Raw genomic sequence first — 24,699 nt, 5'->3', positions numbered from 1 at the left:
AACCAGAGAGTGGCAGTGCTGAACCAGAGGGTGGCAGGGGTGAACCAGAGGGTGGCAGGGGTGAGCCAGAGGGTGGCAGTGGTAACCCAAAGGGTGACAGTGATGAACCAGAGGGTGGCAGTGGTGAACCAGAGGGTGCTGTGCCCATACATGACAGCATGGGTAACTTCGCCATACAAGTGGCCCGCGAACATGCAAAAAGCCCAGCAAACACGCAAAAAAACCAGCGAACACGCGAAAAACCCCGCGTACACGCAAAAAACAAAAAAACACAAATTCGCGGGTTTTGCGGATTGTGAATTCGATTTCGCGTGAATTTGAGGGAACGCAAATTTGCAAATTTTGCCCATACTTAAGCACAGGTGCAGAACACAAAGAAGTACGTAAATCAGAAAAACTCTTTTGGCATTCATCGGTCCAAGGGAGAGGATGTGGCGTATCTTTCAATGTAAGTGCCAACAAAGGTTTGGCTTACAAAGAAACATTTGGAATCCATTGTCTACAATATGAGGTTATGCCCAAAAAGGCACACACCTCTCTCTGTGTGTTTGGCTCAGACATTTGTGCAATCGCTTGAATTCGTTCTTGGTCAATCGTCTTCCCTCCTTCGACAAGAGATGACCTAAATAGGTAACCTCTTGGCGGCAATATTGCAACTTAGAAGGGGACACTTTATGATGCAGGTCAGACAAATGACGCAACAAAGAAACCGTCACATCTTTACAAACATCCTCCAAATCAGCAGCGATCAGCAAATCATCAACGTATTGAATCAAAGTAGCACCTGGAGGCAAAATGAACGCATCAAGCTGAGATTTCAAAGCTTGACTGCAAATGGAGGGACTCTCACAATGAATGACCTTGAGGAGCACGCTTGAACCGGAAACTTCGGCCTCTGAGAGAGGAGCCAAAAATATGTCTACTTTCCTCAGCAATAGGAATACTAAAGAAAGCATTCTTCAGATCGATAACAGAAAATCAGGCGGGTATCATAGTAAGCAAAGCAGTGATATCTGGGACAACAGGAAACTGGGGAACAACAATCTTGTTGACCTCCCGTAGATCAATCACAAAGCGATACACAGGTGGTTGAGAAGGATCGCTACGTTTAAGAACGGGGAAAACAGGACTGTTACAAACTCGTTTCTTCGACCACACCCTTCTGGACCAGATCATAGATAATAGCCATCAAAGCTCGCTCACCATCTTTAGAAATCTTGTACTGTAGAATACGTGGCAACTTAACATCATGCTTAATAGTAACCACATGAGGAGGAATCTGCAACAATCCAACATCATTCGGACTAGTAGCCCAAAGTGTAGCAGGAAGAGATTGCAACTCAGGCGGGAAACTATCCTTCGATAGATATGTGGGAGAAACCAATTTCTCACCCAAAGTAAGACGCACACCAGAGGGGGAACAATACAACGTTGCATGAAGACGTTTCAATAGATCCAAACGCAACAAACTTTCTCCGCAACCAGTCGTTAGAATAAGTGGAGCTTCCAAATCGTAAGGACCAATCGAAAGAGGCAAAGGACAAGAAACTGGGTTAGCAACTGGGGCACCAGAAAATCCTACAGAAACGTTTGTTAAGCCAGACAAAGGTGCCCCAGGGAGTTTTGAATAGATCATAGAACTTCTCATTGCACCAGTATCCAAAAGAAATGGCTCTGCAACACCCAAAGCAACTACCTCAACATAAGGCCCATTCTGATCCACTGGAACTGATACCAAACCTTCACTTTGTCCATGGCTGTCCTAACTACAATGAAAATCCTGAACTCACCTTCAACATAATAATCATCATTCTAATATTGCGCAGACTGAGTATTCTGTTGATCAAAATAATTCGAAGAATTCTGAGGGGGAAAGGAACGCTGCGGCAACGCACCTCGCCCTCTACCCCTAGGTGCTGATTGAAAACCACCACGGCCTCGCGGCCCTTAAAATCCACCATTACACTGCAATAAAACCGGACAGCTATTCTTAAAATGGCCTTTCTCTTTACAGTAGGCACATTGATTAGGACTAAGCAAAGGTCGCGGAACAAAAGGCTCAGGTTACTGTTGCAACCTCTGAGGCTGAATAGGTTGCTGGAACTGACGCTGGCCAGAGTGAGGGGGATAAGCCTGCTTAAAAAGAACTTTCGTTTTTAAATCCGTAGTCTTCTTCTCAGACTTATCTTTTTTTTCTTTGTCCCTTTTCTCATAATACTGAGCAGTGGCTAATATTTGGGCAGACGGAGAAACAGCCCAAGAGCTTTCCGAATCTTTCAACTTATGAGGCAATTCAGGAAGCAGATTAAAGACAAATGTATCCACAAATAATCGCTGTCCACCTTCAGTACTCAAATCCTGACCACTATGATCAATAAATGTCTCCTCAAACCGAGTAAAGAAATCAGAGACACTCTCATCTTTCTTCTGTTTACACGCAGCTAACTTATCCCACTTAACGCGTAAGGCAGGCATCATCGTCTTCATTAAGGTAATGATCCTACCAGGCAACTGCGTAATCAAATCATCCGGCTTAGCACCACCCACTTGTGTTGCATCTGCGGCAGATATATCAGCCCAACTATCACCTAAAGCTTGGTTGTGGTCCTCTCTACAAATCCAAGCCCACAATGCTTGTGGAACTACACTCCCCATCAGCATATCAATATCAGCCAAATTCATAATAAATGCATCAACAGTCTGGGAGAGTTCCTTATGATAACCAGCAGGATTTTTACGAGGGTCCGGCAAAGACTGCTTAAGTGCTAAAACTTCAGCTCGTTTCCAAGGGACATGTACCCATATTCGCTGAAAATGAGCAGGGACACCTTGAACAGGGCCCACTTGCGGAACTGCTTCTCTCCAGACTGGAGGAACTTCTCTCATAGGATAATTATTCGCCCTCTGTCTAACTGCAGGATCAGGTTCAGGAATAGTCTGGGAAGAATGTACGGACCTAAAAGTAACAAGTGTCTTTATAGCACCCTCAACGTCAGGACCCACAATAAGTCCTTTATCAAACCTGTCCTGTATACCCAATAGACCCTGAGGAGTTAAATCCAACTCCATATCCTCCCATCCTTTGACAAGTGTGTCACACATGACATTAAACACATATCTCTGTGTAGGCGCATTCCACTGGAAAAAAGGTACTCAATAGATCGGGTACACTATACAGTGGACCATTCATCATCCATTTATGAGCAAGGCAGTCAAATACAACTTGTTCCTCAGAATCTGGAAGTTGGCTACGAGATTGCCTTCAAGAGAAAGCAGGAGTCCTATTAAACGGGCCAAAGAAGGGGAGAAAAGACCAGAGACAGTATCAACTAACCTATTACGAATCAGGGAAGAAGTAGGGAGTAAAACTGGAGACGCAGTATTAAGCAAAGGAAGAGAAGGACTACCCGTTATAAGAGAAACAGAAGGCAAAGGAGACTGAGGTACAGAAGTTTGTGGCAAAGGAGGTGCAGACGGTAATACGGGAAGAGGCAATTGTGTAGGAGCAGGAGCTCCTGGCTGAGCAACAGGTTGCTGCACAGGTGGCAATAATACAGGCGCATTAGCACCTGGCGCATAAGGCGGAGGTAATTTCAACAAGTGGGACATTAAGGGATCTTCATCAAGATTTTTACGCTGTGGAGGTAACACGGGATAGCACCTATCAATTGCCATCCGATGCTGTCTATCTGAGACCTCAATCGCTCGATCAGTCTCATCGTCTTTAAATTGCTGGGCAGCCTGTATAACCGTCATATCTTTCATTTTCCTATCTCTTTTTGCTTGTTTAATTTCTCTCTGTTTGGCTTCCTGACGCCAAAGGGGGAAAGAGTCAAACATTGCCGGCCGGGCTTTTCTCTTTGAACAGAATTGCTACCAAATTATCTAGTATATCTGGCTCAAAGCTACCATTTTGTGGCCACCGTAAAACACCATCTTTCTTCGTGTATAAGATCCATGCCTCATTAAAGGCAATGGGACCAACACCATGCTTGGAATAGAGCTCATAAGTGGGAGTTCCAACCGGAGGAATCGGACATGAATCCTCGAGCCGGGAATCCCTAGTACAGCAAAAACAACAAAACGTCCTAAATCCGCTCAGACCAGGCATCTTAAGCACACTGATCCGTTTACTAACTTCAAGGAGTGAAAGCAAAGAACACAGTACAAAAGTACTCACCCCTCGGCTTCGACTATTGCAACAGACGAATAACAAAACTCAAAAACAAAACAAAGAAGTGGGCGCTACCCACGAATACTTAACTTAATGGTCTTCTCACGCCAACAGAGGTCCGTCTAATGTCTCGCAATACCAATCATCACCAGAGGGTCCAAGGTAGGGCGGTAGTCAGGGCAGCAGTCATCAGCAGCCTTCGGAAAGGAGTAGCCGCGCTGCAAAAGACCTTCGGTCCACTTGGACATACAGGGGTCGCTTGACGTGGCTCGCAAATCCTCTGGAATTTTCTTGCGGGGCTTCTCACAACCCTCGGGCTGAACCGCTACCACAGAAACCGCCCGACGTTGGGCACCAGTTGGCGAACCGGGCCTTATGGGCTGGGCGGCGCAGGGCACACTTTAATCCCCGAGTTCACCTGCCTTGTAAAAAACAAAGACACAAGACACTCCGTTGAGGGTGGAAGCCAGGTTTATTAGCTGCAGCTAAGCACAGTTGTCCTAGAAGTTACACTCAAGGTGGATTCTAAGGAGACTGCCACTTCAATCTGTGGCGCACAGTCTTTTATAGGAAAGACATTTATGGAGTTTCCTCCTTGCACAAACAAAACAGACCAATAGGAAAAGTTGCAAAACAAGCTATCAGGTGTCTCAAATACGCCCTTCTCTCAGACCCCGTGTGCTACCCCTCCCGACAAATTAATCAGTGATGGTGTCCACAATCCCCTCTTGCAGGTGGCAGGACGCAATTTTGTGCCTCAAAAGATAGTTGTGTAATAGGAGCATACAAGGAGAGAATAGCGAAGGTCAGTCGGATAAGATAGTATAAGGAAAGGATAGGAGAGGGCAAATAGTCGGCCGAGACATGGATCAATCGAGCCAGACATGGATTAACGAATTCAGCCAGACCCTAACATCGGGTTTCATGAACAAGGACAATGGAGTTACTTTTTAACTGAAAGGACACTTAGCAACTGGAGAAGCAAAAGCACATCGATCGCCGTGCTGCCTGAGTGAGGGCAACACAAAATGGCGACAGGACACAAAAAGGCCGGCTAGATACTGGACGAAATCCGAAATAGTAGAACCTCAGTGTGAACTTTTAAAATACTTTTTTATTCTTCAAAAATCATTACAATAACCAAATCATTTATACTTAACTGTTTTCAGCTTAGACCCCGGGACTGAATCTAGGATCCAGTCCTGGAGTTACAAAAGTCATCTATAAAGTAATCACCTGCATTTATGTAGAATAACTCATTGAGCTCAATGTGAAATGGTGTTTAGAATTGGATTGCCTACTGCAACCATTGTACCTATTGTGTTTACAATGTTTATTGCCTCTTTGCAAAGTAATGACCTGAGAGTACTCATATTGAGAAAAGTATATTTTGATACCTGTTGGTTTTAAAAATAAAACTATATATTTTGATATAAAAACAATTGGCCTAGAGTTCAGTTCTTGAGTGGGCTCTATCTAGCCTTTTGTCTTCTGCATTCCCTGGTGGTTCCTGGCTCCCAGGAAGCCGCACACGCCTGTTCCGCGCCTTTTGTCTTCTGCATTCCCTGGTGGTTCCTGGCTCCCAGGAAGCCGCACACGCCTGTTCCGCGCCTGGAGGCGCATAAAAATCAAGGAGAGCCCCGGTGGAGCGGGGGCTCTATCTAACCTTTTGTCTGCTGCGGTCCCTCGTGGTTCTTGGCTCCCAGCTCACAGTTGACGGTGCTACGCTCCTTGTCCCTTGTCCCTGACGGTGGTCTCCCCCCACCACCGCAGCCTCTTGAAACCTCGGCGCTGCCGCAGTGAGGGGGAGACTACATCACCCAGTGTCCCCAGTGGCAGGTAGCTGCACACGCCTGGAGGTGCATAAAAATCAAGGAGAGCCCCCGCGTTGCGGGAAGCGCTCGGGTGGCGCCGGGCTAAGCCTGGGCAAATGGTGGGCCGTCTGAGGCCGTCAGAGGCAGGGCAGGGCCTCCTCCCTTTCATCGGAACATTGGACTTATTTTTATGGACTCTGTTCATGTGGCCAGTGACTTTTATATTTCATTTCTTGTTACTGCTTCCTATTACCTCATTGCTGAATAATGAATATTTGTAATGGTGCCGGGGGTAATGGGGCTGTCGGTACCCTTGATGCTTTTTTCATTCGGGCAGAATCATTTTTAAACAAAGAGATTGAGTCCATGCAGAAAAGATTATCAATGGAGACACGGTGTGTTCCCACTGAAATACCCATAGTTGGTCCCTCGTCTAACCCATCAAATCAAGCTAATTGCAGCCTAATTAGTATTCATGATCCAGCTACTGGGCCTTCTGAGCCCGAGACGGCGGCCATAGAATTATTTATTACAACCATAGGCATGTACTCTTCATCCCCTTTACCCCCTCCTCAAATCATCACACGATCTACACGTCAGCTACAGGGTGAGGGAAATACAGCTTTAAATACAACACGAAAAAGGAAGGCGAAGAATTTACCTGCTACAACCCAACAAACTAACAAAGCAGGAAAACAATAGGCATTGCCTGTGGGAAGACAGGCCCCTTTGATGAGGTAAACACCATCAGTCACTCTGATTCAAGTACCTTTGGATGTCACTGCCCCTGTAAGCAGCCCCAAATTGATCTGGGAGATTTAGGAGATGTGTTGTTATCCAAGCTAGTAGATACATTTGTGGTATTGTCAAATCCACTGCTAAGTAAAATTGCCGATATTAACATAAGACTAAACATTATCGAGCAAAAACTATTGACCCAGCCCAGCCAGTTATTAAATGGAACTTTGGTAGCATCAGGGGGGTCTAGTGCATGCCTGGCACTCATCCTCAATCAGACATCTATTGCAAATAACGACCCTATCGGAGCGGGCCAACAACCCCCCAAATCAAGTACCATTGGGGCAAATTTGACATCATGCAATCCTAAACAAAGGGGGGGAACATCAAGCGAGGAGAATAATAGGGGCTTGAATGGGGAAAGTTCAATTATTGCAGAAACTGCTTACAACAAGGATCATTTTAACCTACCCCCCAAATGTTCACCTTATGTTATTGTCCTCTCCAATGTACCAACCTTAGCTCCTAACACAGTTAAACATTGGAGTTCTGTAAGGTATAGGGCACTTCACCTATTGATCACTAAGACGGGACTGGGCAGCTGTTTGTTTCAGAACCTTAAATTGGCCAGAAGGGTTCCATGGATAGGTAGATCGATCAAATCTAGCAGAGGTGACAGCATAATACTGAACTTTGGCTCAATAGAGGTAGTACAAAGCATCTTGGAGAGAGCAGAGACAAGGCACTTGGGCAGGGAAGGGATTCATATTCTACTCCTAGTTTTCCACTACCGGCCCCCCTCTCTTACCTATGTACAGATGCCAACCACTAACTAGTGCTCACAACCAGGGGAGGAATGAGTACAACGTGCCAACATTTAACCGGTATGATTTAGCTTTCTCCAACCTAGATGCACAAGACTGACAGCTAGATAGGACGGCAAACTACAACACATCAAGGGCCCCTCTATGTACTGATTTACCTGCCATTAGTAAGAAACAGGAACCCCTGGAAATTTGCAATATGCAGTCATTAACTCTCACTGATCATCAGGGGAAGATAGAGGATGGCATTAGCTATGTTAAAACCTGTGGTGGGTCAATAGCTAAGGTTCCTCGGAATAATAATCGAAGTAATAATGATTCCGACCTTAGAATTTTAAGCTGGAACATAGCCAGTCTCGAGCCAAGGCTCACCGACTTAGAATGGCTACATATATTATCCTCTCAGGATATAACAATGTTTCAAGAAACATGGGCTACTCACGACTTGCACATAGAAGGATTTCATTACTTTAGCGTAGTGGCGCACAAGCCAAATTTGGGCCGTGCAGCAGGTGGCTTATTTATCGGGATCAGTATAGCAGCTGGTGGGAGTTTTAAGATAATAAATACAAACAATCCTAATATACAAGAAATAGAATACAAACGTCGAGTACCTTTTTATTTAATACATTTTTCTAATAATGAATTTTATTCTATCCCAAATAAGAATTTCATTGCGCTTTTTAAATTTATTTCCAAACTAGAGAAAATTCAGGGCTCAGGTGAGGGTTTGGGGATCCTTCTGAGGGGGGGGTTTAACGCCAAGCTTACAACAGATACCTGTAATACAGGCGTACGACAGGCAGATCCAGCCGTTCGGAGGGGATTAGAACTAAACTCTTTTCTTAGAGACTACATTCTTAGTAACGTAATGTACTTATGTACTTATATGCTGACATATAGAGGCAGGGATAGTGCTTCAACTATTGATTTCATTTTTGTCTCACCCTGCCTGGCGGACCGCCTATCGTCCAAAGAGGTTCTTGTAACAGATTTTGGGGATCACAACCCTCTGTCAGTGGCCTTAAGATTAGCCACAAGGCCCGTGTATGTTACTGCTCAAGGGGCGAGGGATATAACCCCTTCAACAGACAAACTAAGACTAAAGTGGAAGGGGATAGATAGCGGGGAAATAACTGAGTCCCTATTAACAGGGCATCAGACTCTAATTAATTCTTGTCTATCGACGACAGCACCATGTCCCAATGTAATGCAAGATTTTATCAAAATATGTTCCGTCATTAGATCCTTTTTATCAGTGCCACTCTCCCAGGGCCCAAAAGACCCACAATGGTTTGACCACAACTGCTCTGAGGCCAATAAGGAACTTCGCAAGGCCCTAACAGCTAAACCAAGATGTAGGGCAGATGTTAGTGCAGCTAGGAAAGTTTATAAAACTACAATAAATGAGAGGAAGACCATCCTTCTGAGTGAGCCATGGGAAGCCCTCGCAGAAACAGCAGGGAGGAAAACTAGTCATTTATTTCGGCCCACAGTGAGAGACTTGCGTAATATGGGCCAACAGTTAACACCAGTCAGTTGCACTATTACTAGCAGTTCTGGGAAAACCATTTTTCTAAAATCTATTCCTTGCCATCACATAGCTCGGATAATTATGTGCAGGGCCACCTTGGTAACTTACAGATAACATTGGTGGAGGTAGAAGAGGCGATTACACAGAGCCTTGGAAACAAGTCTCCAGGACCTGACGGGTTACCTATAGATATTATAAAATGGAAACCGGAATTGTGGGCCCTAGTCCTTGTGAATGTTTTTAATAGTTTACCCCAAGCACCCATGCCTGATAAACGGGCAACGAGTGCAAACGTCCCAATATACAAAAAGGGTGTTAGATCGGATCCTGTTATTTACAGACCCATCTCTTTACTTGATAGCACCCTAAAGATTCTAGGCTGTGTAATTTACAATAGGATTTTAGATTGGACAAAGGAAAGTGGCATTTTATCCCCGTGCCAACTGGGTTTCAGAAGCAGGGTGGGCATAGTGGAACAATGTTTAAATCTTAATTTGGTTATTAATAAATATAACATTGCTTGCTCCGCCCGATTTATTTTGCGTTTATGGACCTGTCATCTGCTTTTGATTTAGTTAACAGGTCCAAACTTTGGTCTATTTTATTGAGTTAAGGTTTGGACCATTTATTGGTCAATTTCTTAGCATTCCTACACACTGACCTTAAGGCGCGAGTAAGGATAGGAATGGGAGGAGAACTGTCTGGACCAATTAAGGTAGGAAGGGGAGTAAGACAGGGGTGCGCTTTAGCACGCCTGCTTTTTATTATTTATATTAACGGACTGAGTAATCATCTGGAACAGTCCTCTACAGATGTCCCTATAATTAATGGCAAACCGTTGCCTGTACTTCTCTAAGCTGATGATGCGGTCCTAATGGGCCGCACCCCAAATTCCATGTGTACTTTAGTCAAAAGATTTACTGAATACATGGATGGACTGGATTTAGGGGTGAATTTAAAAAAATCATTTATCATGTCATGTGGACCAGGGGAACGCCAGCTCAATTCTATATTGGTAGGGAAGGACAGACTTACTTCCACTCACAATTTACCATACCAGGGGATGGTCTTTGCTGTGAATGGCTCGTGGACTGGGCACTTGGCCCATTCCACGAGCAAATTCTCAAAGGCCATCAACTCCATTTTGAGTTTACCCCGACGTAAGAAAACAGGCGCCATTGAAGCAATTGTAAAGATTTTTAAACTACAATGTGTCCCTGTAGCTACCTATGGGGAAGAGGTATGGGTCATGTGAAGAACCAGTGTATCCAGCAGAAAGAAAATCGGTTTTGCAGGAAGCTGCTGGGAGCGCCGATTTCCGCCTCCCAATACATCTGCCGTAAGGAACTAAATCTACATTTTATATCTGATTTTATTAGTGCTCGACCCACGTTATTTTGGCATTTTGGCTGGAGGAATAAATCAGCTACCCTGACCCTAGACATTATAACTGACTGTCTAAAATGTGAAAGAGGAATGAAGATCTCTTGGCTCTCGGGTGTTTATAAAAGTCTGTGTAGTTCTGACAAAGGTAGCATCTTTATTGACCCAAGTAAAGCTAACTTGATCCATAAGAATGACTTGAAGAAAGCACTCTATGCACTTTATAACACAGACAGAGTCAGGGAAGAATCCAAGAAAACTACAGTCCTTACCTACATGGGCAGGGAATTATATAGATACCCTTTATTATTATATTTAACTCTGCCAATGATAAACTGGGAAAGATGTCTTCTGTTTCGACTGAGGGCTGGAACAGTAAGATTCTTGCTAAATTTTCCTCTGGGTTATTGGCCAATTTATGATAATATAAGATGTCCCTACGACGGGGTTAGGACACAAAGCGATTTGCACTTTTTCTTTGTTTGTAAATGTTATCTAAAATATGTAAAATGGTTTTTAACTCCCTTTTTTTAAAAACATAGACCAATTACTTTGGGGGAATCCTATCAACTGCTGCTATCCTTGGGCACCGAGGGCCCGATTCACAGAATGAACTTAAGACTCAATCCTAAACTTACTACTATTTTGGTATTCACAGAATGCGCTCACTACTTTTGGTATTCACAGAATGCACTTACTACTTTTGGCATTCACAGAATGAACTTACTACTTTTGGTATTCACAGAAGTTAGGATATTGTCTTAAGTTTGTCTTAAGACAAACTTAAGACAGACTTAAGGCAAACTTAAGACAAACTTAAGTTAGGATTTTGTCTCAAGTCTGTCTTAAGTCTGTCTTAAGTTTGTCTTAAGTCTGTCTTAAGTCTGTCTTAAGTCTGTCTTAAGTCTGTCTTAAGTTTGTCTTAAGACAAACTTAAGACAAAATCCTAACTTCTGTGAATACCAAAAGAAGTAAATTCATTCTGTGAATGCCAAAAGTAGTAAGTGCATTCTGTGAATACCAAAATAGTATTATTATTATTATTATTATTAGGGAAGTTTATAATGCGCCTGGTTACGCGCACCGGCGTGTCCCCACGCTATGATAAGTGGAGTAAACAGTCCCAGCCGCCCTCATGGTCGCCTACCTCCCGTATAAGTGAGTTTTAAGTTTTTTTCTGAAAATGGACTCCGAAGGCTCCAAACGTAACTCCAAAGGTAGGGCATTCCTTTGCTTGGCGGCCAGATATCTAAAAGACCTGCCCCCCATTCGGGTCTTCTTTATTTTTGGAACCTTCAGTAGCTCTGTGCGGGAGAAGCGTAGGTCCCACATAGGCTCATAGCGAGTCACCAAATTCTGTAGCGGAGCAGGGGCTTTGCCGCTCAGGATACGGTGACACGTAGAGAGATCCTTAAACTCCACCCTTCTTTTAACAGGGAGCCAGTGTAATGCCTGGAGTGCTGCTTTAGAGGGAGATCTCTTGGGGAGCCTCAGGACTAAGCGAGCGGCTGCGTTTTGCAGCACCTGAAGGCAGCCTATGGCCTTTCCCGTGGCCCCTAGATACGGCAAGTTGACCTAATGTAGGCGCGATGTGACTAGGGCATGCACCAGCGTTCGGCGCGCTGTGATAGGTAGTAGGTCTAAGACCTTCCTTAAGGTTTTCAGGACACCGAAGCATACCCCTGCCACCTGGCCAATCTGGGGGCCAAAGGCCAGGTCAACGTCGAGCCACACTCCAAGATTCCTTGCTTCCTGACAGGGGACTGGAGTTTCTCCCAGGCAGGGAGGCCACCATGCCGACGACCAGACAGACGGCCCACCCCCCACCATGAGTACCTCGGTCTTGCTACCGTTTAGCTTCAAACAGTTCGCGGACATCCAAGTTGCCAGCTCTTGCATGCAAACTCTGAAAATGTCTGCCGCAAGACCAGGCATACGTGAAAGGGAGATGACCAACTGCGTGTCGTTAGCATAGGACACTAGGAGCAGACCATGTCTTTCAACAATTGCCGCCAGCGGGAAGACATAAAGATTGAACAAGGTTGGGCTCAGGGACGAGCCCTGAGGCACGCCCTGGCCCAAAATTATCTCTGTGGAGTACCAGTCTCCCAGACGGACTTGAAAACATCTGTTAGCCAGGAAGGACTGGATCCATCCAAGCGCAGCTCCTGATACCCCTCCTTCATTCAGACACTGTAGCAAGATGGGATATGCTACAGTGTCGAATGCTGCGCTTAGGTCCAGAGGGATCAGGGCCATAGTCTGGCCCTCATCCACACCCTGTCGTTAAGCCTCTACTGCCATAAGAAGTGCTGACTCCGTCGAATGGCGCGGGCGGAAGCCAAACTGAGAATCGTGGAGCAGTGAGGCCTCTTCCACGAAATTCATCAGTTGAAGGTTTGCAATTTTCTCCGCAACCTTCGCCATATATGGCAGGAGAGAGATGGGACGGAGATTTTCTACTTTTTCAAAACTGATATTTGGCTTTTTCTGCAAGGGGAGTACCATCACCCGTTTCCAGGCAGTAGGTACAGTCTGGGTCTCAAAAGAGGTGTCCAGTAGATGACGAATGTAGGGCTCTAGTACCGGCAGACTGCCCATCAGCCGTTTGGGTGTGGTGGGGTCCCTAGGAGAGCCTGACTTTATGGATCCACAGATTTGGATGAGTGCCTCAGTCGGCGGGGTAATGAATGTGGTCAGCAGTTGATCCCCCCTCACCTCAGCTGTCGTCTTGAAATCAAGGCTTTCGCTAGCTTGGTTAGGGAAGGAAGAGTAGATCTCAGCTACCTTATTAGCGAAAAACTCAGCTATTCGATTGCAGCTATCCACCGAACAAAGTTCTTCAGGGACTGACATGATGGGTTTCCCTGCCGAGAGAGATTTATAGATTAAGAACAGTTCCTTTGTGGAATTTTCTGCTTCTTTAATCCTGGCGTCAAAATACGTTGTTTTAGCCTTCCTAATCAATCTGTGGTAGATGTGTCTGCTAGCTGCGTACTCTGCTTTGGCTTGAATGGTGAAGGCTATCCTCCACTGTCTCTCTGCGCGTTTGCATGCGACCTTAGCCGCTCGCACCTCCTCACTGTACCATGGCGCCGTTCTCTCAACACGGCCCCCCGCTCTTGCCAAGCCGAGCGGGGCCACACGGTCCAAGGCCTCCGTGATACGCTGGTCGAAATTAGTGTTGACTTCCTCCACACCCTCCCCCCCTGGGTTATCCTCTATAACGTGCGCCTGATTAAACTTAGTTTGGGAGAAGGCAGCCCATCTCCGCCTAGGATGTTTTAGTACAGACGGCTCCAATGGCCTGGCTCCCTGAATATGAATCAGGAAGTAAATTTGGGATTGAGTCTTAAGTTCATTCTGTGAATCGGGCCCTGAAGAATTTATTTGTCGCACTAGCACTTTTTTGAGAATTGCCGTTCGAGCACTTAAAATGATGGACAATGATTGAGTCTTTCTCTGAATATCAACTTGTAAAATCTTTTTGATGTATTTATGGCCTGATTAATTTTATTTGGATTTTATAATAATTGTGTAAATTGTGTATGTGCTTTTATGAATTCTTGGAGTTCGAATAAAGATTTATGACTGACTGATAATAGTTGGTTCTAAAAATAAAATAACTATATCTTTTGATATAAAAACAATTGGCCTAGAGTTCAGTTCTTAAGTGTGTGAAACCTTTTGCTGACTGAGTGTGTACAACAAATGCTTTACACTGTCCTCTGGTACTGCCTTATTGCTCGACAAAGCTACCACTTTAGAAAATAAGGTCAGACCTGACTTTAACCTCTGTTATACCTCTGGGGATTGGGACTCTATACACACTGTACCTTCCTTTGGTCCAGTATATATAGAGCCATTTTCTAACACACTCCTAAAATAACCCCTGCTCACCCCCTTGGTAGCTTGGCACGAGCAGAAGGGCTTTACTTCAGATGCGTTGTAAGTTAAGCAGTTGTTACCACATACAGTAACCCAGTGACTACACTACAAATGGACACCACACAGGTTTTATAAAACAAATAAATAGACTTTATATAGAGTTACCACAAGACCATAAACGACAAAAATACACATATTATTACTTTCAGATGTTAGATTTAAGCTTAGTTCAGTTCAGTTCTTAGATGCAACACTCTGCGTCAATGTACCTTAGGTTGTGTTGCGCTTTCACGACAAGCAATGTCGCAATGATGGGAAATGCGGCAAAGTTCAGATATAAAGAAATAAAGACGTGAAGATCTTCCAGATGCGGCACGCTTCTTGGGGATGCGAGAGGCTCTCGGTTCGATGCGTGGACTGCAGCGGCGACACCCTTACGATGTGACGACAACAGCTCCAGCAGCGACGCTCTTCTCCCACAATGCGTGAAGCTTCCGCTCAATGTCACAACTACAGCGGCGACATCCAAGACGCGACGGCAACAGCTCTGATGGCAGAGAGCTTCTCGGTGGAGCAAGCATTGTGGAAGGCAAGTACAGTCCTGGAGCACTTTGTTTACAGGACTCCTTCTCTTCTTTCAGTGTGCAGGGCAGAGACATCAGCATCTCCCCAGGGGGTGGATCCAGCCTTGTGGAAGGCAGGCACAGCCCTATTCAAGGTTCAGGTGCAACTCATCCTTTCCATCTAGATGCAGATCTCTCTATTCACCACTGGGTGACTTAGCCTTGTCTCCTGGAATTCCCCAGCCCTGTCACTCACAAAACCAGACATAGGAATACACAACCAAGCAGAGGCAGGTTTGAATGGTTAGCCAAGCAAATACCTACTTTCTAAAAGTGGTATTTGCAAACACAGAATATTAAAATTAACTTTACAAAAACATGTATTTTATTATTCTGAGTTCAGGCATAATAAACTCAAATTTTTACCATTTTCTCTGAGACATTTAGGATTATAAAATGTAATAACTCTAACAGCCCACTCTGGCCTATGGAGAACAGGTAGTCTTGCAATAGTGAAAAAAGAAAATGGCTGTAATTCACTATTAAGACAACCCACACACACCAGGGCTTGTCCTACCTTATCCTTACAATGCACCCTGCCTTGGGCCTACCATAGGGGTGACTGATATGAGGAAAAGGGAAGGTTTAGGGACTGGGAAGTGGGTGCACTTGCCCAGTCAGCATAACAGTACCAGACTGCACGCAGGCTCAGCAATGGCAGACCTAAGACACATTTTACAAGGCTGCTTCTGTGAGTGGCACAACCAGTGCTGCAGACCCACCAGGAGCATTTGGATTTACATGCCCTGGGCACACTCAGTGCACTAGACTAGGGTCTGACAAGTAAACCAAATAGCCAAACATGGAACCACTGATTATTACATCAATTTACAATAGAGAGCACTTGCACTGTGGCACTGAATAGCAGTGGCACAGTGCCCAAAGCATCTAATACCAGCAACAATACAGGAGGCAACAGTAAAAAATGGAAGGGAGACCCACGCCAATGGTGCCAGGTCTAACACCGCGTCAAACTTTACAGCAGAGTTTAACAAAAAGGGGTAACCCTGTATCCCTCAGAACCTGGGCATTAGTAGTTAAACAAACAATTGATTCTGTTGGGTAAGGCAAATTGTTTTGAAAGATGCTAATACATGCAAATGAAACAAAAATGAGAACTCTCTGATACACATGTGCAAATGAGAAATCAATGCTCAAGCATAAAAAACAAATAAATTATGTAGCCAGGTCTTGAATTCATAGGTATTTATGTTTCAGAATTCAATTTTGTTTATGCTGAATTACTTCATTCAATGACAAAACAAACAATACACAGTAAGACCATCAAACATAAGTACAGTTCAGTGACAGGTGGTGAAGGAAGTGCTCAGGTGTTAAGATATATATACAGTGACAAATGAATAGATACAATTATATACACCGATGATAGATAGGCCAACAATTAGTTAAACTCCAAGGAATCCTAGTGCATTGTAGAGAAATCCTGGAGTGTTCTGGACCTAATTGGGCGTCGATGTTTCAACCCTAGTGTGCCCCTGTTGGTGGCCGCGGCGGGTTTTTATCAAGACAGGAGATGGACGGTGACAGTCTGCAATGTATAAGGCTAAGTATCAGAGAGAGTATCGTGCATTAGGAGGTAGCACAGACAATTAAGGTGAGTAAATAAGTACTCACATGAATCAGGAATGACGATTTGCCTGAAGTACTGCCACTCATTGGCTGGTCATATCTATTGATGGGAAAAAGGGGAGGCTATTTAGGATGGGGAATGATTTGCCCTCAGTGAAACCACTGTGCTGGAACCGACTAAATTTTGTATCCCAAGGTGGTGGGGAGAGAAATGCATGATGCACTCGAGGGTCAGATTGATCGTGTAGTGACTAGGGTAAGAAGTCAACAGTGTTAATCAAAACGTTGAATGGCCCAACTGTTCTAATGGTGCTCATTAAATCGTGCTATAAGTTAAAAACGAGCATTCAACAAGGATGTGCAAGATTGCGAGGCGCGTATGGAAAAATCTGTGTCCAATGGAATCTATTACGATCCCAACTAGTTTAAAAGCTGCCGACGGGGATCGAGTGCAACAGCCAAAAGGGGTAAGAAGTCAGAGCATTGAGTGGCCCAACTGTTATAATGGTGCTCATTAAATCGTGCTAAAAGTTAAACCAGGATGTAAAAGATTGTGAGGCTCGTTACGACAAATCTGTGCCCAATGGAATCCGTTACGATCCCAACTAGCTTAAAGGTGCCGACAAGGATCGAGTGCAAAAGCCACAACCGCCCTATTGCCAGTTAACTCACCCGTCGTGGAGACAATCGGAACACACTCGGTACACGGCCAGGAATTGTTAGCGATGTGAAGCTTGCCTCCCCAAGAAGTGGTGCAAGGCAGTTCTCAGACAAGCGTGTACGCTGAGCACGCCCAGTTGCTAGGCGACCGCGTCGGCCGATGACTGTACCACGCAAGCTGCGTGATCTGAAAATTAACTGCTTCAGTGCTGGGACAACGTTGGAAAGAATATACGGGCGGTGACTCTGTGGCCAAGAGCAGCTCTGTTTCTGTGGAAACTGACAATGCTGTTTGGGAAAGCGTCAACATGGAAAATTCACTTGTATTCAACAATTTACAAAGATACACATAAATAATGTGTCACAAACAATGTTTGGGTGAACGAACAAGCCGCTATACCACAATGCAACCTGACGATGTGGTATGGGAGAACATCAATGTATAAACTTCACTTATTTAGCATATAAAAATACACAGAATGAAAAAACGTATAGGTTCACATCGGTCGTGTGTGACAACCCCAATCACAGGTGAAAAACAGCCATGCATAGGAGCGGCTAAAGAAAGATCGTCAAACACACCTAGGACACTAGTGCATGGAAACGATCAGTAACAACATGTATTGCAGTAAGCATGTTACACACATGTGCAGTGCATGATAGCTGTAAGGAACTGCAACATGTAGAAGTATGACTGAACCTTATGATGTATCTATAATTTTAGGGATATGCAGCACTGGAGCTCAGAGTGTAACAAGAAAATTATGTAGTGATATCAAAGTAGGCCCATCTGTTTAGATATCTCCTCATGGTCATTTAGGCCAGCAGCTACAGAGTTTAGAAAATGAATCCACTTACATTCCTTTCTGTTAAGGGCAGAAGTCAATGAGCCCCCTTTTGGGTCAGCATTTATCTTTTCCAGGACTCTCCAGCGTATATTCTCAGGTCCATGGTTATGGGTGATGAAGTGGTCCACTAAAGGGGCACCTTGCACTTTACAGCGGATCTTACTCATGTGCTGTAACACTCTTGTTTTAACCTTCTGGGTGGTCTGTCCCACATACTGTTTGTTGCATGGACATAGGATCAGGTAGATCACATTTGTAGTGTTACAGTTGGTTAGTGAAGGCAACCTGTAAGTTTTGTTGTTATGTGTCAGTGAGGGCCTCTCTATATTGGAGGGACAGGCCTTACATGTCCCACATTTGAAGTGGCCCAGAATAGGAGGCATACCAAACTGATCACGCAGGCTCAGTGGTTTTGGTGATTCGAGGAATGCCTTGACAACTTTGTCTTTTACGTTGCGTCCTCTCTTGAATGCAAATAACAGACTCTCCTCCATTTTAAGTTCAGTGGCCACTAGGTTCCAGTATTTTAACACAGTTTTTTTGGTGATGTTGCTCTTGGAGTGAAAAGTAGTGACGCACACAAGCCTATTGGTATCTTGTTTCTTTAGTTTAGGTCTCAGAAGTTGTTCTCTCGGGCAATACCATGTCCTCTTCTTTGCACGCTTGAGTAGGCCCAGGGGGTATCCCTGTTCCCGTAGGCGCTTAGTAAGTGTGTCACTTTCCTTGAAATAGTCTGCCCTTTTGGTGCAATTCCTCCTCATTCTTAGGTACTGGCCATAAGGTAGATTGTCACGGAGGTTGCGGGGTGGTGTGAGTCATATTTGAGCAAAGTATTTCTCTCAGTCGTTTTTCCTGTAGAGATCACAGTAGATCAAGCCATTCTCTACTTGAAAAGTAAGATCCAAGAAAGCAATGCTATTCCGATCATAGGTGATGGTGAACTTGATGTCATTGTTCCTCTTGTTCAGCCAATCAAAGAAAAGGAGTAGGTCGGCTTCTGTTCCTGACCAAATCATCATGACATCATCAATATACCTTTTCCAGATTGCTATTGAATTGATGTATGGGTTTTCTTCTGTGTAGAGGTTCTCCTCCTCATAATTATCCATATACAGATTCGCCAGACTCGGTGCGCAGGTGCCCCCATTGCTACGCCCTTGCATTGATAATAAAATTGCTGCTTAAAGACCAAGTAGTTCCTCTTCATTGCAATTTCTAGGAGGTTAATCAGAAAATCCGTTGGTATCCAATGTGGCGCAGTGCGTTTTTCAAGCATCTCCCTGATGACTTCTAGGGCTGTTTCTTGTGGTATGGATGTATAAAGAGAAGATACATCAAGTGTCACCATGAGCTGGGTGGTGTTCTTATATGGTTGATCCTCCAGTATTTGGATAATATTCATTGAGTCCCGGACGTATGATTTGGTCAGGGGTGCCATTGGCTGAAGGAAATAGTGGATGAATTGGTTCAATGGCTCCAGGACGGAACCACATTCAAATATGATCGGTCTTCCTGGTGGATTATCCATGCTCTTATGCACCTTGGGCAATGTGTATATCGTTGGTATCCTTGGCTCCTTTTTAATCAGGACGTCTCTTTCAAGTGGGATAAGGAATCCTTCCTCTACGCCAGCATTAGCAAGTGTCTCAATCAAAGTTCTAATGTTGATAGTAGCGTCCCGACTGATTGGCTGATAACTTTCTCTATCTCCCAATTGTCTCTCAATTTCATTGACATAATCTGTCATATTTTGTAGTACAACTGCACCACCTTTGTCCGCTGCCTTCACTATTAAGGACCTGTTTTGGCCCAAGTCTTTTAACGCTTCTCTCTTGTCTTTGGAGATGTTGTACTTGATGTACTGCTTTTCTTCCAAAGATGTCATAACCTCTTGCATCATAATCTGCTCAAATGCAAAATGCGTTGACTCATACAATATGATCCAGGAGTGAAGGAAGATGGTGGTTTGAAAGGGGTGGCCGACACTTTCGGTGTATATTCATTTCTGCCAAAATAGTACTTCAATCTGATTTTCCTGAAAAATCTTTTTAGTTCCAGCTTTGTGGTGAAGGAGTCTGGTCTACTAGTAGGGACAAAAGAAAGTCCTTTACTCAGAATACTTCTTTCTGCAGATGATACTTCATGACTTAACAAGTTGATGATGGGATCCGATAGATCCAAGTTCAATGTTGTGCCCTGATTTGCACTTGGTAATTCTTCTTGCACGCTTTCCTGGAATGGCAGAGGTGGGGATAAGGTGTCATTCAATAATCTGCTCTGGTTAGGTTGAAGTGAGATAGACCCGATGTCCTCCAGTCCTTTTTTTTGCAGATGCGGCCCTGACATTCACCTCTTGCTCTTGTTGTATGAGGGTCAGCGTTCTGGATCTATTGCTTTCCAATGTCGATATTGCACAAACAGCTTCTGTATTAGCTGTCATTGTTGCATTTTGCGATGCAAGCTGCGCTACGAAATTCATTTTATTGATTAAATTGTTTACTTACCTTCAATTATCTATACTCTAGTTTTTAGCACCCCCCACCCTGCCCCTCCCCCGCCCCTCCTCTCCGCCCAACCGAAACTCCCTCCACGGGCCGTGGCTACAACTGCAATGGTTTGTAATTGTTGTCAATTACTTGTATCTTCTGGTACACAAACATTTTAATATGCAAGTCCTATCCTATAAATAGCAAACATAAAATGTTGCAAAAAAGTAACTATCTTTTTTAAACTACACTTCATTGACAGTTCTTTTTATTACAATGTCTTGGAACACATTTGAGTAATTTATGTCATAAAATGAAAATTGTTTAGCATATTGGTAATACAGTTTATCATATACCCATTTTAATTAGAACACGTTTCTCATCTTTGCTACCTAATTACTATACTTTGTGGCCAAATTTAGAAAGAATTCTGTCAACACATCACAGCACTAAAAATTGCCATGCTGCTTTGAATGTAAGAGAGAGAGAGCAGAACACACCCAATTCTAATAAGATAAAGCACTATTTTACTCTCTCCCTACACGGGGGCGCAATATGCTGCCTTGTGCTAATTCCCAGACTCCTACACTATCCCTCTGAACCCACAGAGATCAACTGTGGAGTACCTCATGGATCATCGCTCAGCCACACGCTCTGCAATATCTGCATGGCCCCCCTCGCCGCCATCGTCAGACAACATGGGCTCAGAATAGTATCATACATGGAGGACACCCAGCTCATCCTCTCCCTCATGAAGAATCCCGAAGACACCGGACTCAGCTTGCAGGAAGGAATGAAAGAAGTCGGAGCCTGGATGAGCAACAGCTGCCTAAAGCTCAACTCGGAGAAGACAGGGGTCCTCGCCCTTGGACCCTCCCTCACCGCTTGAGAAAGCATTTGGTGGCCCTCCACCCTCGGAAACTCACCCACCCTGACAGACCACGCACGGAACCTCTGCATCATTCTAGACTCCTCCCTCACCATGACTCGCCAGATCAACGCCATTGCCTCCATCAGGCCCGGACTGGCCGTTGCGGGCACCGGGCAATCCCCCGGTGCGCCGCAAGGTTGGGGGCCTGATTTGGGCCCCTGGGGGCCGTTTTTGTTACAGGGCCGTTTTTGCACCAACGGCCCTGTTACAAAATAGCCCTAAAACCGGCCCTGGCAATGAGCGCGGTCGCAACCCCAACCCCCCAGGAGGGTGGGGGGGCCGGCCGAGCACTTTACCAGAGCCGGTTTTGGTTCTCAGTCCGGCCCTGGCCTCCACCTGTTTCAATTCCCTCCACAAGACTTCCAAGTGGATACCCCCCGAAGCCAGAAAGACAGTCACCCACACACTCATAACTAGCAGACTGGACTATGAAAACACCCTCTATGCTGGAACAAACTCCAGACCATCCAGAACACCACACCCAGACTCGTCCTTGGCACCCCATGGCATGAGAACATAACCCAACACATGTGTGACCTCCACTGGCTCCCCGTCGAGTAGAGCATAGAGCGTAACATTCAAGCTAGTCACCCACACCTTCAAATCCGTCCACAACATTGCACTCAAACACCTCAACAAAAGAGTCTTTCCACGTACCCAAAAGAAACCTTTGCTCTGCCAACCTCACCCTAGCAGAACCCCGCGCATCCACAAAAACAGAGCAGGTGGAAGAGCCTTCTCCTGCATGGCATTTTGCGATGCAGGCTGCTCTACAAAATTTGTTAAATTAATTAAATTGTTTACTTACCTTCAATTATCCATACTCCAGTTTTTAGCACCCCCCCACCCTGCCCCTCCCCCGCCCCATCTCTCAGCCCTACCGAAACTCCCTCCACGGGCCGTGGCTGTAAAGGGGCACAAGAGGGAGGATTTAGGACCTTGAGGAGGGGAAAAATATGTTTATGTACACCTGATACACTCAGTACACAGGAGGCATTGCACAACATGAGTAGTCTAGTCGGCGTTTTGTCTCCTGTCACCCCTAGGTGCTCCCAACTTCGATGCAAGCATCTTTGAGTGGAATTGTATTTCATGTGTTTTATGCACATTAGGCAGGTACGCTGAGCGTGAGGTGGCAGTAGACCACACACTTCATTCTGGTGTCTACTTTTATTGGACACCAGGCCCTGACTGCTTCCATGTGCCACCCCTCTAAACCCAGCTTATTGTCTTCTTACGCAGGGGCATATTATCAAGGACCGGTGTTAAAATTATCACTGTTATATCGTCAGGAAACTGCTGATAAAACGTCGATAATGGGCTTAATAATACGCTCTTGTTAATTTCTATAGAAGCCCAGGTTAACACCAGAACATGGGCTTCTATGGGAATTAACAAGAGTGCATTATCAAGCCCATTATCGCTGTTTTATCTGCAGTTTCCTGCCAATAAAACGGCGACAATTTTACCACCGGTCCTTGATAATATGCCCCGCAGATTTTACCCTCTAGTGGAAACAATCACATGCTGTTGACGTACCTGGTGCAGTTAAACGTTGCCTACACACCAACAGCTTTTGTACTATCTTTGGGAAAGTTGTTCATCCACGCTAAAGAAACAGTCACACACAACGTAAATGTATAGTTTTCTGTTTAGCGCTTTGCAACCAGGTATCAAACCTTTCCAAATCTTGAAGATGAAAGCACTGAGCAACAGGGAAACAAAGAAATTTGCTGAATACATACACAATTTTGTCAACTGACGGGGTTAGTATTCTATTTATTTAGATTTTTGTTGTACTATGCCTGCAGCTGATGAGCAAAGCCACAGGATCGAAATAATTTTAAATACCTGCATGACAGAATAACTTCATTCAGAGGTCACAGCGGGGATGACCGGTTGGTTCAAAGACAAAAATAGACTGCTGCTTTAATGATCCTTCTGAAACACTCTCAGATCCCGTTTACTGGCATGAGGACTATTTTCAAAGATCTTTTTGATGTAGACATACCTCTAGAGAAGCACAAGTATATTTCCTTGTGATTTTGTTGATGTAGTGGATCAACAGGATGTGGAATTAGGGTGTTTGGAGGACATACTATGTGTCAGAGTGAATGGATCCTAATTCTCAATAGCATTAGTAGATTAGTTAACAGTCTGCATATTCCATGCACACAGGACGGGATGTGCAGCTCAATCAATGACATATAAAATTGCCCTGCTACCACAGTCCTCCTAGGCTTAATTTTGCAGCAACACCGGACTTAGCTCTTTTTCCTAAAATTGGCAATCAGTTGCTTCCAGTTTGATGTCTGCTACTGCAGTAAACCCAAGAACAATCTACAAAGTGCCAAACCACAGATGAGCCGTTGGGAAAGCATGTGCCAGCTATACTACTGAGCCCAATGTGAGTGAAGTGAATACAGTTACATACTAGCAATCTGTTTATAGGTTGATTTCAGTACCATAGAATCCCACTGCCCCTAATTAGGAGTTACCAAGTGTGTCCCTTGATCTTTGGATTGCATTCCAACTGATATTACTCTTAGAGCACATGAGGCTGTCACCTTTAAGGTATTTTTTAGGATCTAATTTGGTTAAGGCATGCCTTTGCGATACAGTGACATTGTCATAACAGTGTAGAAAAAGGCTGCACAGTGTCCTTATTTGGTTTGTTGGTGGTGCAACAACTTTACCTCCCACCATCTCTCTTTAGACAGAGACTAACAGTATTACAACACTTATATAGCACTTACTACCCCTATGTGGGGTGCTGCACTGCGAACCAAGACAGTTTTTTTGTGTTGTATACTTATGCACAACACTAAAATACTTTTCAGCCTACCTGTGGTTTCCCCCTTCCTCTTCTATCCCTGTGGTTTCACCCAACACCCCACCCTCCGATGTCTTTTGCAACCTCCTCGCTCGTCTTGGTTCAAACTCCTAAACTTCCCAATTAGTTGTTTTACATGCTTCAGAGCAGCACAGGATGCTATCCAACATGACTTAAAGTAAAATAAAATTTGAAAAGCGATATGACACGGCCAAAGCGGACTGCGTCATTGTGCTTTTTGAAAAAAATATGGTAAACTATGTTCTCCAGCAGCCCATGTTGCTGTGCCACTTGTTTGTGTCCTGATTTGTTCCTGATAATTCCCTGCCTTCTGTAAATGTACTTTTTGTGCCTCCACAATGCTTGCTGCTAT

Source organism: Lissotriton vulgaris, chromosome 9 (genome assembly GCF_964263255.1).
Source record: "Lissotriton vulgaris chromosome 9, aLisVul1.2, whole genome shotgun sequence".
NCBI lineage: Eukaryota > Metazoa > Chordata > Amphibia > Caudata > Salamandridae > Lissotriton > Lissotriton vulgaris.
Note: the sequence above shows the minus strand (reverse complement) of the source record.